This window comes from Chiloscyllium plagiosum, unplaced genomic scaffold (assembly GCF_037043375.1).
Source record: "Chiloscyllium plagiosum isolate Xiang-an unplaced genomic scaffold, Cpla_swu_hap1 HiC_scaffold_28, whole genome shotgun sequence".
NCBI classification, from domain to species: domain Eukaryota; kingdom Metazoa; phylum Chordata; class Chondrichthyes; order Orectolobiformes; family Hemiscylliidae; genus Chiloscyllium; species Chiloscyllium plagiosum.
Genome location: NW_028270166.1, coordinates 56,689,461 through 56,701,567, shown reverse-complemented (window position 1 = coordinate 56,701,567; position 12,107 = coordinate 56,689,461).

Below are 12,107 nucleotides of genomic sequence, written 5' to 3'. Positions count from 1 at the left end.
TTCAACTGCAGTATTTTTTAAAATCTCACATTGACTTATGAGAGCCACCTGTCCCCCTCCTGTTGCAGCCTCTTATTATTGCCCTGACTACCTCGTACATGGAGAAAGTGAGGACTGCAGATGCTGGAGATCAGAGCTGAAAAATGTGTTGCTGGAAAAGCGCAGCAGGTCAGGCAGCATTCTCTACCTCGTACATGTTTGGTAGAGATCAGTGACACTTCGTAAGCCCACAATACAAGATCCATCACTCTGTTTAAGACAGTAAAAATCTCTTGTAGCACAATAGTCAGAGAACAATACAGTCCAGAACAGGCCCTTCGATCCTTGATGTTGCGCCAACCTGTGAACTATTCTCGGCTCATCCCCCGACACTATCCTGAAATCACCCATGTGCTTATCTAAAGGATTGTTTAAATCTCACTAATGTGGCTGAGTTAACTACATTAGTAGGTAGTGGATTCCATGCCCTAACCACTCTGAGGAAAGAACCTGCCTCTGACATCTGTCTTAAATCTATCACCCCTCAATTTGTAGATATGCCCCCTCATACACACTTATGTCATCATCCTAGGAAAAAGACTTCCACTGTCTACCCTGTCTAAGCCTCTGATCATCTTGTATGTCTCTATCAAATCCTCTCTTAGCCTTCTTCTTGCCAATGAGAACACGTTCAAGTCTTTCAACCTTTCCTCCTAAGACCTTCCCTCCAGACCACACAACATCCTGGTAAATATCCTCTGCGCCTTTTCCCATGCTTCCACATCCTTCCAGAAATATGGGTACCAGAACTGCACACAATATTCCAAATATGGCCACACCAGTGTTTTGTATAGTTGCAGCATGATATTGCGGCTCCAGAACTCAATCCATCGACGAATGAAACCTAACACATTGTATGCCGCCTTAACAGTACTGTGCACCTGGGTGGCAACTTTCAGGCATCTACATATATGGCCTCCAACATCCTTCTGCACATCTACACTACCAAGAATCTTTTCATTGACCCAGTACTCTGCCTTCCTGTTATTCTTCACAAAGTGCATAACCTTATATTTAGCTGCATTGACCTCCATTTGCCACCATTCAGCCCAATTCTGCAGTTTATCCAAGTCCCCCTGCAACCTGTAACATTCTTCCACACTGTCCACTACTCCACCGACTTTCTGCAAAGACCGTCTGCAAATTTACTAATCCATCCACCTATGCCTGCGTCTAAGACTTTTATAAAAATGACAAACAGCAGTGATTTCAAAACAGATCCTTGTGGCACACCACTAATAACCGCACTGGTGGCTGATTATTTTCCCATCATCCACCACTCACTGCCTTCTTTCAGAAAGCCAGTTTCTAATCCAAACTGCTAAATCACACTCAATTCCATGTCACTGCATTTTCTCTAACAGCCTACCATGTGGAACCTTACCAATACTTTACTGAAGTCCATGTATACCACGTCAACTGCCCTACCCTCATCTATATGCTTGGTCATCATCTCAAAAAACTCAATGAGGTTTGTGAGACACGACCTGCCCTTGACGAAACCATATTGATGATCTGAAATCATATTGTTGTTTGCCAGATCGTGTCTCTTATAATCCTTTCCAAAACCTTTTCTACAACAGAAGTAAGGCTCACTGGTAGATAATTACCTGGGTCATCTCTACTGCCCTTCTTGATCAAGGGCATAACATTTGCAATCATCCAGTCCTCTGGTACTGAACTTGTAGGCAATGACAACTCAATATCAAAGCTGAAGTCTTTGCTATTTTCTCCATAGCTTCCCAGACAATCTACGGATAAATCCCATCTAGCTCAGGGGACTTGTCTACTTTCAATCCTTCTAGAATTGATAACACCTGTTCGTAACTAACTTCGATCCTTTCTAGTCTAACATCTTCTACCTCATTATTATCTACAATATTCTAATTTTCCTGAGTGAAAATCAATGAGAAATGTTCGTTTAGCACCTCTCCGATTTCCACAGTGTCCACACTCAACTTCCCACGTCTGTCTTAGATTGGCCCTATTCCTACCCTATCCTTTATTCCTCACATACCTATAGAAAGCTTTAGAGTTCTCCTTTATTCTATTCGCTGAAGACCACTGGTGTCCTCTCTTTGCTCTTCTTAACTCTCTTTAAATCCTTCCTAGCTGATCTGAAAGTCTCCATCGCCTCATCTGTACCATTTGTCTCATCAACACATAAGCCTCCTACTTCTTCTTAACAAGAGATGCAATTTCTGTGGTGAAGTACAGTTCCCTTACCTTATCACTTCCCCCCTGCCTGACAGGGACATACCTATCAAGGACACGCAATATCTGTTCCTTAAACCAGCTCCACATTTCCATTGTCTGCATCCACTGCATTTTGCTACCCCAACCTATGCATCCGAATTCTTACTGAATTGCATTATAATTGCCACTGCCCCATCGTTAAGTCTTCACCTGTGGCATGTACCTATCCCTTTTCATCGTTAAACTAAACATAACTGAATTATGATCACTCTCTCCAAAGTGCTCACCTACAACTAAATCAAACACCGATTCCGGTTCATGACCAAGCACCAGATCCAATGTGGCCTCCCCTCTTGTCGGCCCTTCGACATACTATGTCAGGAAACCCTCCTGTCCACATTGGACAAAAACTGATCCATCCGACGTACGAGAGTTATAGCATTTCCAGTCAATGTTGGGGAAGTTAAAGTCCCCCATAATGACCACCATGTTAATTTCACTCCTACCCAGAGTAATTTTGCTAATCCTCTCTTCATAGAACATAGAAGAATACAGCGCAGTACAGGCCCTTTGGCCCTCGATGTTGCGCCGATCCAAGCCCACCTAACCTATACTAACCCACTATCCTCCATATACCTATCCAATGCCCGCTTAAATGCCCATAAAGAGGGAGAGTCCACCACTGCTACTGGCAGGGCATTCCATGAACTTACGACTCGCTGAGTGAAGAACCTACCCCTAACTTCAGTCCTATATCTACACCCCCCCTTAATTTAAAGCTATGCCCCCTTGTAATACCCGACTCCATACGCGGGAAAAGGTTCACACTGTCAACCCTCTCTAACCCCCTAATCATCTTGTACACCTCAATCAAGTCACCCCTAAACCTTCTTTTCTCTAATGAAAACAGCCCCAAGTGTCTCAGTCTTTCCTCATACGATCTTCCTTCCATACCAGGCAACATCCTGGTAAACCTCCTCTGCACCCGTTCCAGTGCCTCCACATCCTTCCTATAGTATGGCGACCAAAACTGCACACAATATTCCAGATGCGGCCGCACCAGAGTCTTATACAACTGCATCATGACCTCAGGACTCCGGAACTCAATTCCTCTACCAATAAAAGCCAGTACGCCATATGCCTTCCTCACCGCACTATTTACCTGGGTGGCAACTTTCAGAGATCTGTGTACATGGACACCAAGATCCCTCTGCTCATCCACACTACCAAGTATCCGACCATTAGCCCAGTACCCCATCTTTTTGTTATTCTTCCCAAAGTGAATCACCTCACACTTAGCTACATTGAATTCCATTTGCCACCTTTCTGCCCAGCTCTGCAGCTTCTCTATATCCTGCTGTAACCTGCCACATCCTTCCTCACTGTCAACAACTCCTCTGACTTTCGTATCATCCGCAAACTTGCTCACCCAACCTTCTAACCCCTCTTCCAGGTCATTTATAAAAATGACAAACAGCAATGGTCCCAAAACAGATCCTTGCGGAACACCGCAAGTGACGGCACTCCATGAAGAAACTTTGCCATCAACTACTACCCTCTGTCTTCTTCCATCCAGCCAATTCCTAATCCAAACCTCCAACTCACCCTCAATGCCATATCTCCGTATTTTCTGCAGTAGCCTACCATGGGGAACCTTATCAAACGCCCTACTAAAATCCATATATATCACATCTACCGCTTTCCCCTCATCAAACTCCTTCGTCACCTTTTCAAAGAATTCAATAAGGTTTGTGAGGCACGACCTGCCCTTCACAAAACCATGCTGACTATCCTTGATCACATTATTCCTATCCAGATGTGCATAAATCCTATCCCTTACAATTCTCTCTAAGACTTTGCCCACAACAGAAGTGAGACTCACCGGCCTATAGTTACTAGGGTTATCCCTACTCCCCTTTTTGAACAAGGGAACCACATTTGCTATCCTCCAGTCTTCTGGCACTACTCCTGTAGACAAAGAGGACATAAAAATCAAGGCCAATGGCTCTGCAATCTCCTCCCTTGCTTCCCCCTCCCTGGAACTCTGTGGTGGCCTATAAAAAATCCAAGCAGTGTGATCTCCCCTCTCCTGTTTCTAACCTCAGCCCACACTACTTCAGTGGACAAGTCCTCATCAAATGTTCTCTCAGCCACCGTTATACTATCCTTGACTAACGTGATATGCATGGGCCCATTGCGGTGCTTCAAATTCCATGAGGCAGCCATCCTGTCTATGACAGACAGACTCAGTCTGGAACCTCTTCTATCCTTAAGACCTTATTGCACTGCCCTACGCTCCTCCATTTCCCCTTTGCACGTTCCCTTTTCAACCCACCCCACCTGCATCACTCCACAATTGGAGCTGTCAAGGGTAGAAGTCTGTGGAAAACCCTCCCTAACCTTCTCTATCCTCTTTTAAGATGTATTTTAAAATCATTCTCCTTAATCAATGTTTTGATCATCCATGAAGCACCTTAGGAGATTTGCCATTGTGAAAGATTCCATACAAAGCAAGTAGTTGTTGTTATTGCTGTACATTAGGAGAAACAGGAATGATGCTATCAAAATTCTAACAAGAAAGTCACTGATAGGCGCAGTGTGTAGGCCAAATAATAACATCACATTGGGATGGGCAATAAACAAAGAAATAACTAATGCCTGTAAAAATGGCATGTCTGCTACCATGGGTGATTGTAATCTACATGTAGATTGGTCGAACCAGCTCAGTCAGGGTAGCCTTGAGGAGTTCATTGAGTGTATTCATGATAGTTTTTTTGAACAGTATGAAATGTAACCGAGAAGGAGCAAGCTATCCAAGATCTGGCCCCTGTGCAATGAGACAGGAATAATTACTGACCTCAGAGTTAGGGATCCTCTTGAAAGAAGTGATCACTGTATGGTTGAAGTTAGAATACATATGGAGAGTGTGAAGATAAAATCTAATACCTTGGTCCTGTGCTTGAACACGGGGAACTAAAATAGAATGAGGGAGAACCTGGACAAAGTAGACTGGAAACAAAGATTTTATGGTGGGACAGTTGATGAGCAGTGAAAGATTTTCAAAGACATTTTAGGAAGTGCTCAGCAAAGGCATATTCCAGTGAAAAGGAAGGACTGTAAGAAAAGGCAGTGGACAAAAGAGAGGGAATTCTACACCAGTTAGTTTATTCTCTGTAGTTGGAAAGATACTTGGGTCTCTTATCAAGGAAGAAAAAGCAGGGAATCTCGATAGAAATTGTCCCATTGGGCAGACAGAGCATGGATTCATGAAAGGCAGGTCATGCTTGACAAATCGTTTGGAATTCTATGAAGACATTTCGAGCAAGGTGGACAACGGGGACCCAGTGGATGCGGTGTACCCGGATTTACAAAAGGCCTTCAACAAGGTGCCACGCAAGTGGCTGTTGCATTATATAAGGGTGCATGGGATAGAGTATTAGCATGGATAGAAGATTGGTTGACTAACAGGAAGCAAAGAGTGAGGTAAATAAGCCTTAATAAGCCTCTGACTGGCAATCAGTAACTAGTAGTATGCCTCTAGGATCAGTGTTGGGACTGCAATTATTTAGAATTGATACAGATAATTTGGAGTTGGGGACCACATGTAGGGTGTCAAAGTTTGCATATGAGACTGAGATGAGTAGCAGGACAATGTGCCGAGGACTGGCAAACTTTGCAGAGAAACATAGATACATTGTGAGAGTGGGCAATGGTTTGGCAAGTGGAATATTATGTTCATAAATGTAAAGTCATACTCTTTGATTGGAGTAACATTAATAAAAAGATTATTACTTGAATTTTAAAAAAAGTTACATTATTTGCTATGCAGAGGCACCTGAACATCCTTCTGCAGGAGGGTTGGTCACCAGGTATAACAATCAGTTCAGAAGGCAAATGGAATTTTGTCCTTCATTGCTGAAGGGATTGTGTTTTAAAGCAGAAGTTATGTTCTAGCTATAGTGGGTGCTGGTGAGGCCACACCTGGAGTACTGCATGCAGCTTTTATCTCCTTACGTGCTCAAGAATGTACTGGCACTAGAGGGGGGTGCAGAGGAGGTTAACTATGTTGATTCCGGAGGTGAGGGGTTTGCCTTAACAGAGACTGGGTAGATTGAGATTATATTCATTGGAATTCAGAAGAATAGAAAGATATAAAATAATAAATGGAATGAATAAAATATAAGTAGAGAGGATGTTTCCACTGGCAGGTGAAGCTAGGACAAGAGGGCATCACCACAAGGTTAGAGGCAGCAAATGTAGGAGTGAATTGAGAAGGAACATCTTGATCTCGATGGAGTGCATTACCCAGGGAAGTAGTTGATGCTAGTTCAATGAACGTTTTTAAAGCTAAGTTAGTTTTTTAAAAAAAGAAATAATTAATTAAGGAATACGGTGAGAACGTGGGTAAATGGTTCTGCATCCACAAAATGATCAGCCAAGATCTTATTGAATGGTAGAGCAGGCTCGAAGGGCAGGATGGCCTTCTCCTTTTCCAAGATCTTTTGTTCTTATGTTATGCATTCCTCCCTCACTCGGACTTGGAGGTGCTGGTGTTGGATTAGGATGGACAAAATTAAAATTCACAGAACACCAGGTTATAGTCCAACAGGTTTATTTGGAAGCACGACTTTGCTGGTCCTTCATCAGGTGGTTGTGTGATTTTTAACTTTGTCCCTCACTCTTGTAACTGAGAAACAGCAACAAAAGCCACGAAGCAGCAGTGCGCAAGCTCCAGCCAACAGTTGGTATTGTGAACAATGAAGAAGGTTATCTTAGAAAACAATGGGATATTGATCAGATGGGCCAATGGGCTGAGGACTGGCAGATAGGATTTAATTTAGATAGATTAGGTTAGGATATCTGGTTGTCATCGACAGGTTGAACCGAAGAAGTGATTGATGTCAGCGGCGGACCAATGCATAGGCAGGGGAGGAGCTGGAGGACCTGGCGAGGCAGTTGGTCCTCCGACCAATTAATGAATGAGGGCGGGACTAGACTATACCACGTGATCATCCTCGCGGTGGGCATGGATGTTCGGAGTGTGTGTGCGCGGAGAGCTGTCGGCAAGGAAAGAAATAAACAGCAGGAAGCGGGAGGGAAATGGTGTTGGTATGGTCTGAGAGGTTTTACAATCATTTGGTACACATCGGAAAATACAAATTTGAAACTTACAGTCCCGTTTTTGCAGCAAACGGGAAAATGCCTCGTTGAGTAATCGGGAGAAAGTGAGGGCTGCAGATGCTGGAGATCAGAGCTGAAAATGTGTTGCTGGAAAAGCGCAGCAGGTCAGGCAGCATCCAAGGAACAGGAGAATCGACGTTTCGGGCATAAACCCTTCTTCAGGAAAGAAGGGCTTATGCCCGAAACATCGATTCTCGTTGAGTAATCGGCCCGAGTGAGCGCCGCCACCTTTATTCGTGGCAATGATTCACTGGACACGTGCGCAGCCGCCAGCTTTGTAGGGGGCAAAGTTCAGAGGGGTGTATGTACAGCCTTCCCTGGTAATAAGAGTCATAGGGCAGGATTTACACAGAGCACATTCAAACCCAGAGAAATGTATTTTTTTTTCTGGATTTGTTTCGTCATTCATTTCAATGATTTGGATGTGAATAGAGGCCGTATAGTTAGTAAGTTTGCAGGTGACACCAAAATTGGAGGTATTGTGGACAATGAAGAAGGTTATCTCAGAGTACAGTGGGATATTGATCAGATGGGCCAATGGGCTGAGGAGTGGCAGATAGGATTTAATTTAGATAGATTAGGTTAGGATATCTGGTTGGCATAGGTTGGACCGAAAAAGTCTGTTTCTGTGCTAGACATCTTTGACTGTGGGATCATAACAGTGAACTCTGCTCTGGTTCACCTCTGCGTTCTCTGATGTCCACTTGTTCATTATCTAGCTTCCTCAGTCTCTCATGGGTGTATTTTTGCTCTGTATAGTATTTTGCTATTACTTTCACAGCTATTTTGTAAATGAATTGAAAAATGTAGAGCTGGAAAAACACAGCAGGACAGGCAGCATCCGAGGAGCAGGAGAATCAATGTTTCGGGCAGAAGCCCTTCTTCAGGAATGTAAATGAATTGTCCACTGCTGCCCGGCTCCTGACCATATGCTGTTCCATTATCAGGTTATTTTTTCCCACAATATCTTTGACAGTCAAGAATTCTTTTTTCCAATAAGAGAGTGCATTTTCCTTCAATTTCTGACAATCAAATTCTGCACCATTTTCATTCCCTGTAATTCATATTGCACTCCCTGAAACATCAACTGTGTATTTCTCCTTCCACAGAAACCAGTGATCAATGCCAAAGCCTTGTTGCCTGTGGAGCGGGTGATGTTTGACTTCCTTGTACTGCTGCAGTTTGTATGGTGAAGGTGCTCCCACAACGTGGTTGGGTAAGAGACATTACAGATTATTCACTCAGCGATATTGAAGAGTAGAAGATATTTGTACAAATCATCATGGTTTTAATTTCACAAAAATATTATTGAGAACTTTTGACATAAGGCTACAGATGGAGAATATTGTGTCCAGTGACCAAAACCATTGCCAAATAAGCAGTTTTTCAAGAATGCCTTAAAGGAAGAAAGTTGATCTCAGAGGGTTAGAGTGGGGATTCCAGACCATGTTCCCTTGGAGTTCATAGAAACAGTCACACAGGTGAACTCAAAAATAAACACATCATTGAGAGTCTGAACTAAAATGAGTTATTGAGATATGAAAGGGTGTGTGGTGCAGGGAGATAGGAATGATTACAGCCAGGAATGAATTCAAAGGTGCGAAAGTAAATTGTTGTTGCTTATAAATGGGAGTCTTTTGATTGACCAGCAAGTTTTGGTACAAGTGAGCACTTCGGCAGTAGAGTTTTCAATATTCTTGAGATTATCGGGAGGGTGAATGTGGGATGCTGGCCAGGAGTGGGTTTAGATAATGAAATCTAGAGTTAACAAAAGGAATGAATGAGAGTTTCAGCAAATGAGCTGAGACTGTGGTGAGGTCAGGTGATATCACTGAAGTCAAAATAGTGGTCTTGGAGGGGGTCTGGCCTGTCATCCTCACCTCATTCAGCTGTTTGTCAGTTTGTGAATCAAGTCTGTAACAAGCTCAGGAACTGAGTGGCCCTGGCAGAACCCAAACTGGGCATCGCTGAGCAGGTTATTGCTGAGCAGGTGCTTGACAGCACTGTTGATGACACCTTCCATCACTTCACTGCTGAGCGAGTGTGGACTGATGGAGGGGAATTGGCTGAGTTGGATCTGCCCTGTGTTTTTGTGTTGGAACATCCCTGAGCAATGTTCCACAAAGTCAGTAGGTGCCAGTGCTGGAGCAGTACTTGCCTTGGTGGGCAGCAGGTTCTGGAGCACAGCCAACAGTATTATTGCCAGAATATTGGCAGGGCCCATACCTTTACACTGCTTATCCATTTCTTGATCTGATTTGAAATGAGTTTTCAACCAAGTCGATTCATATCTGTGATGTCAGGGACCAATGGAGAAGGCTCATCCACTTGGCACTGCTGGCTGAAAATTACTGCTAATGCTATCCTCTTATCTGTTGCATGAATGTGTGAGACCCCTCCATCGGTAAGGGTGGGGATATCCGTGATGCTTCCTCCAGTGAGTTGTTTAATTGTCCATCACTATTCTTGACGAGGTGTGGCAGAACTGCAGAACTCAGATCTAATCCATTGGTTATGGGATCACTTAGTTCTATTTGGTGTTGCTTGTGCTGTTTGGCCATGCAGGTTTGGTAGCTGCACCAGGTTGGCACCTCATTTTTAGGTATGCCTGGTACTGCTCCTGGCATGCCCTCCTACATTCACCATTGAACCAGGGTTGATTCCCCTGGCTTGATGTTAATGGTTGAGTGGGGGATATCAGGCCATGAGATTTCAGATTGGGCTGGAGTACAGTTCTGCTGCTGTTGTTGGCCCACAGTGAGGCGGAAGTTGCAGGGTCAAGAGGGCTGATTGTGTGGTTGGTTTTGCAAGTGCATTGGTAGATATAATGTGGTCCATCCAGTTTCATTCCTTTGTTGAGACTGTGCAGTGATTAATACAATGAGTGATTTGATGGGCCACTGTTGGGTTTCTTTCCCTCAAGGACATTGTCAATGGCAGAAAAACATCCCCAATGGTTCCATGGCAAACAGTAGATTCTTCATTCCAGTTATTTTTTTCTTGACTTCAGAGCCACCCTCTACCGATTTGGGATTCAAACCTGAACTTCAGTTGTATATTTTAATATTCTTGATAAATGATAAATACGACAGGTTTGTTCACTTAATTTTAGAATCACTATCAAAGGTTTTGTTTATTGTTTCGGAAATTAAAAAAATGTCCATTATCCTGTCTCCTCCATCCTCCCTTCCAACAACAAGAGTGAGGAGCACATGGAGTTTCTCTGTCAATAACATTGAGACAATCCAATCAGCTGCCTCTGCTTCTTTCCTCCCTCTCCACTAGCCCACCGAGCTAAACTGCCTCACAAGGATGATCCTCATTATCGTCCTAAACTTGCATTTCTTAGAGTCTCTTGTCAAGCCTTATTAGAGGTCATCTTGACCATTTACCCTGGTGGAGCTAAATCATGGACATTCCAAATCTCTGTCTCATCCTCCTGCTTGTCACTGCCCCCCCACCCCCCACCCCACCTTGCCAATTCACAGATATCGTTCCATGATCTGTCTGTCTGTCTTTTCTGGTTATGTCCTTCTCTCCCATTCTGGTAAAACCTAATATTTGACCTCACCATCACTGGAAAATCCTGCTCCATCTCCACTCTCCCTTTCCTTTCTGAATTCCTTGTATTTGGTCTCCTTCCAGGATCTATCCTTGGTCCGTCCTGTTTCTCACCTACATACAGCCAGGAGGTAACATCGCCCAAAAGCACTGTGTTAGGTTTCACATGTACACTGACCATGTCCAGCTCTCCCTTCCCATCATCCGTCTCCATTACTCCACTATTACTCAGTTATCAAACTGCTTACCACGCATCGATTAGCTGCAATTCACTCCAATGAAACACTGTAATTGTTAAACCCATTGCCTTCAGTTGCTATTCCAAATTCATTTCCCTTACTGCTGTGTCCCTCCCTCTCACTGGGAAGTGTCTGAGGCAGAACTACATTCTTCACAATATTGCTTTCATATCTGACCCCAAGGTGACCTTCTGATCAGGCATCTACACAATCACAAACACCAGGAATTCCAATCTCTAAAACGTTGCTTGTCTCCTTCTCACCCCAGCTCCATTGCTACTGAAACCCTAACCTGTGTCGGTGTTGCCTTTAACTTGACAAATCTGAAACAGAACCCTTGATTCCGCGACTGACCCAGAATCTGGTTCAAGACTCACCCGTAATGGGACACATCCTCTCCATATTTACCCTGTCAAACCTCGAGAGAATCCTGTATGTTTCAAAGAGATCACCTCTCATTCTTCCAAAGTCCAGTGAGTAGATTCCCAACTTATTCAGCCTTTGCTTACAGGATAATCCCTTCAAAACAGGGATCATCCCAATGGATCTTCTCTGAAATGCCTCCAATAAACTGCTCTATTTCGTTAACTAAAGCGACCAAATCTGTTCACGTTACTCCAGATGTGGTCTCACTCGCCATTTGTTTAGTTGCTCTAAGGTATATATTCCAAACTCTTATATTGCAAACTCTTTGAAATAAGGGACAGCATTCCATTCCCCTTCCTGATTCCATGTTGTAACTATGTGCTCGCTTTCAGTGTTTCCTGTTCATTTTCCCCCAGTCCCTTTGTGGTGCAGCTTTCTACAGTTTATCCCAAATTATACTCTATTTGCCAACTTGTTGCCCACGTTTCCTGTGAATATCTCTCTGTAAACTGTTTATAATCCTTT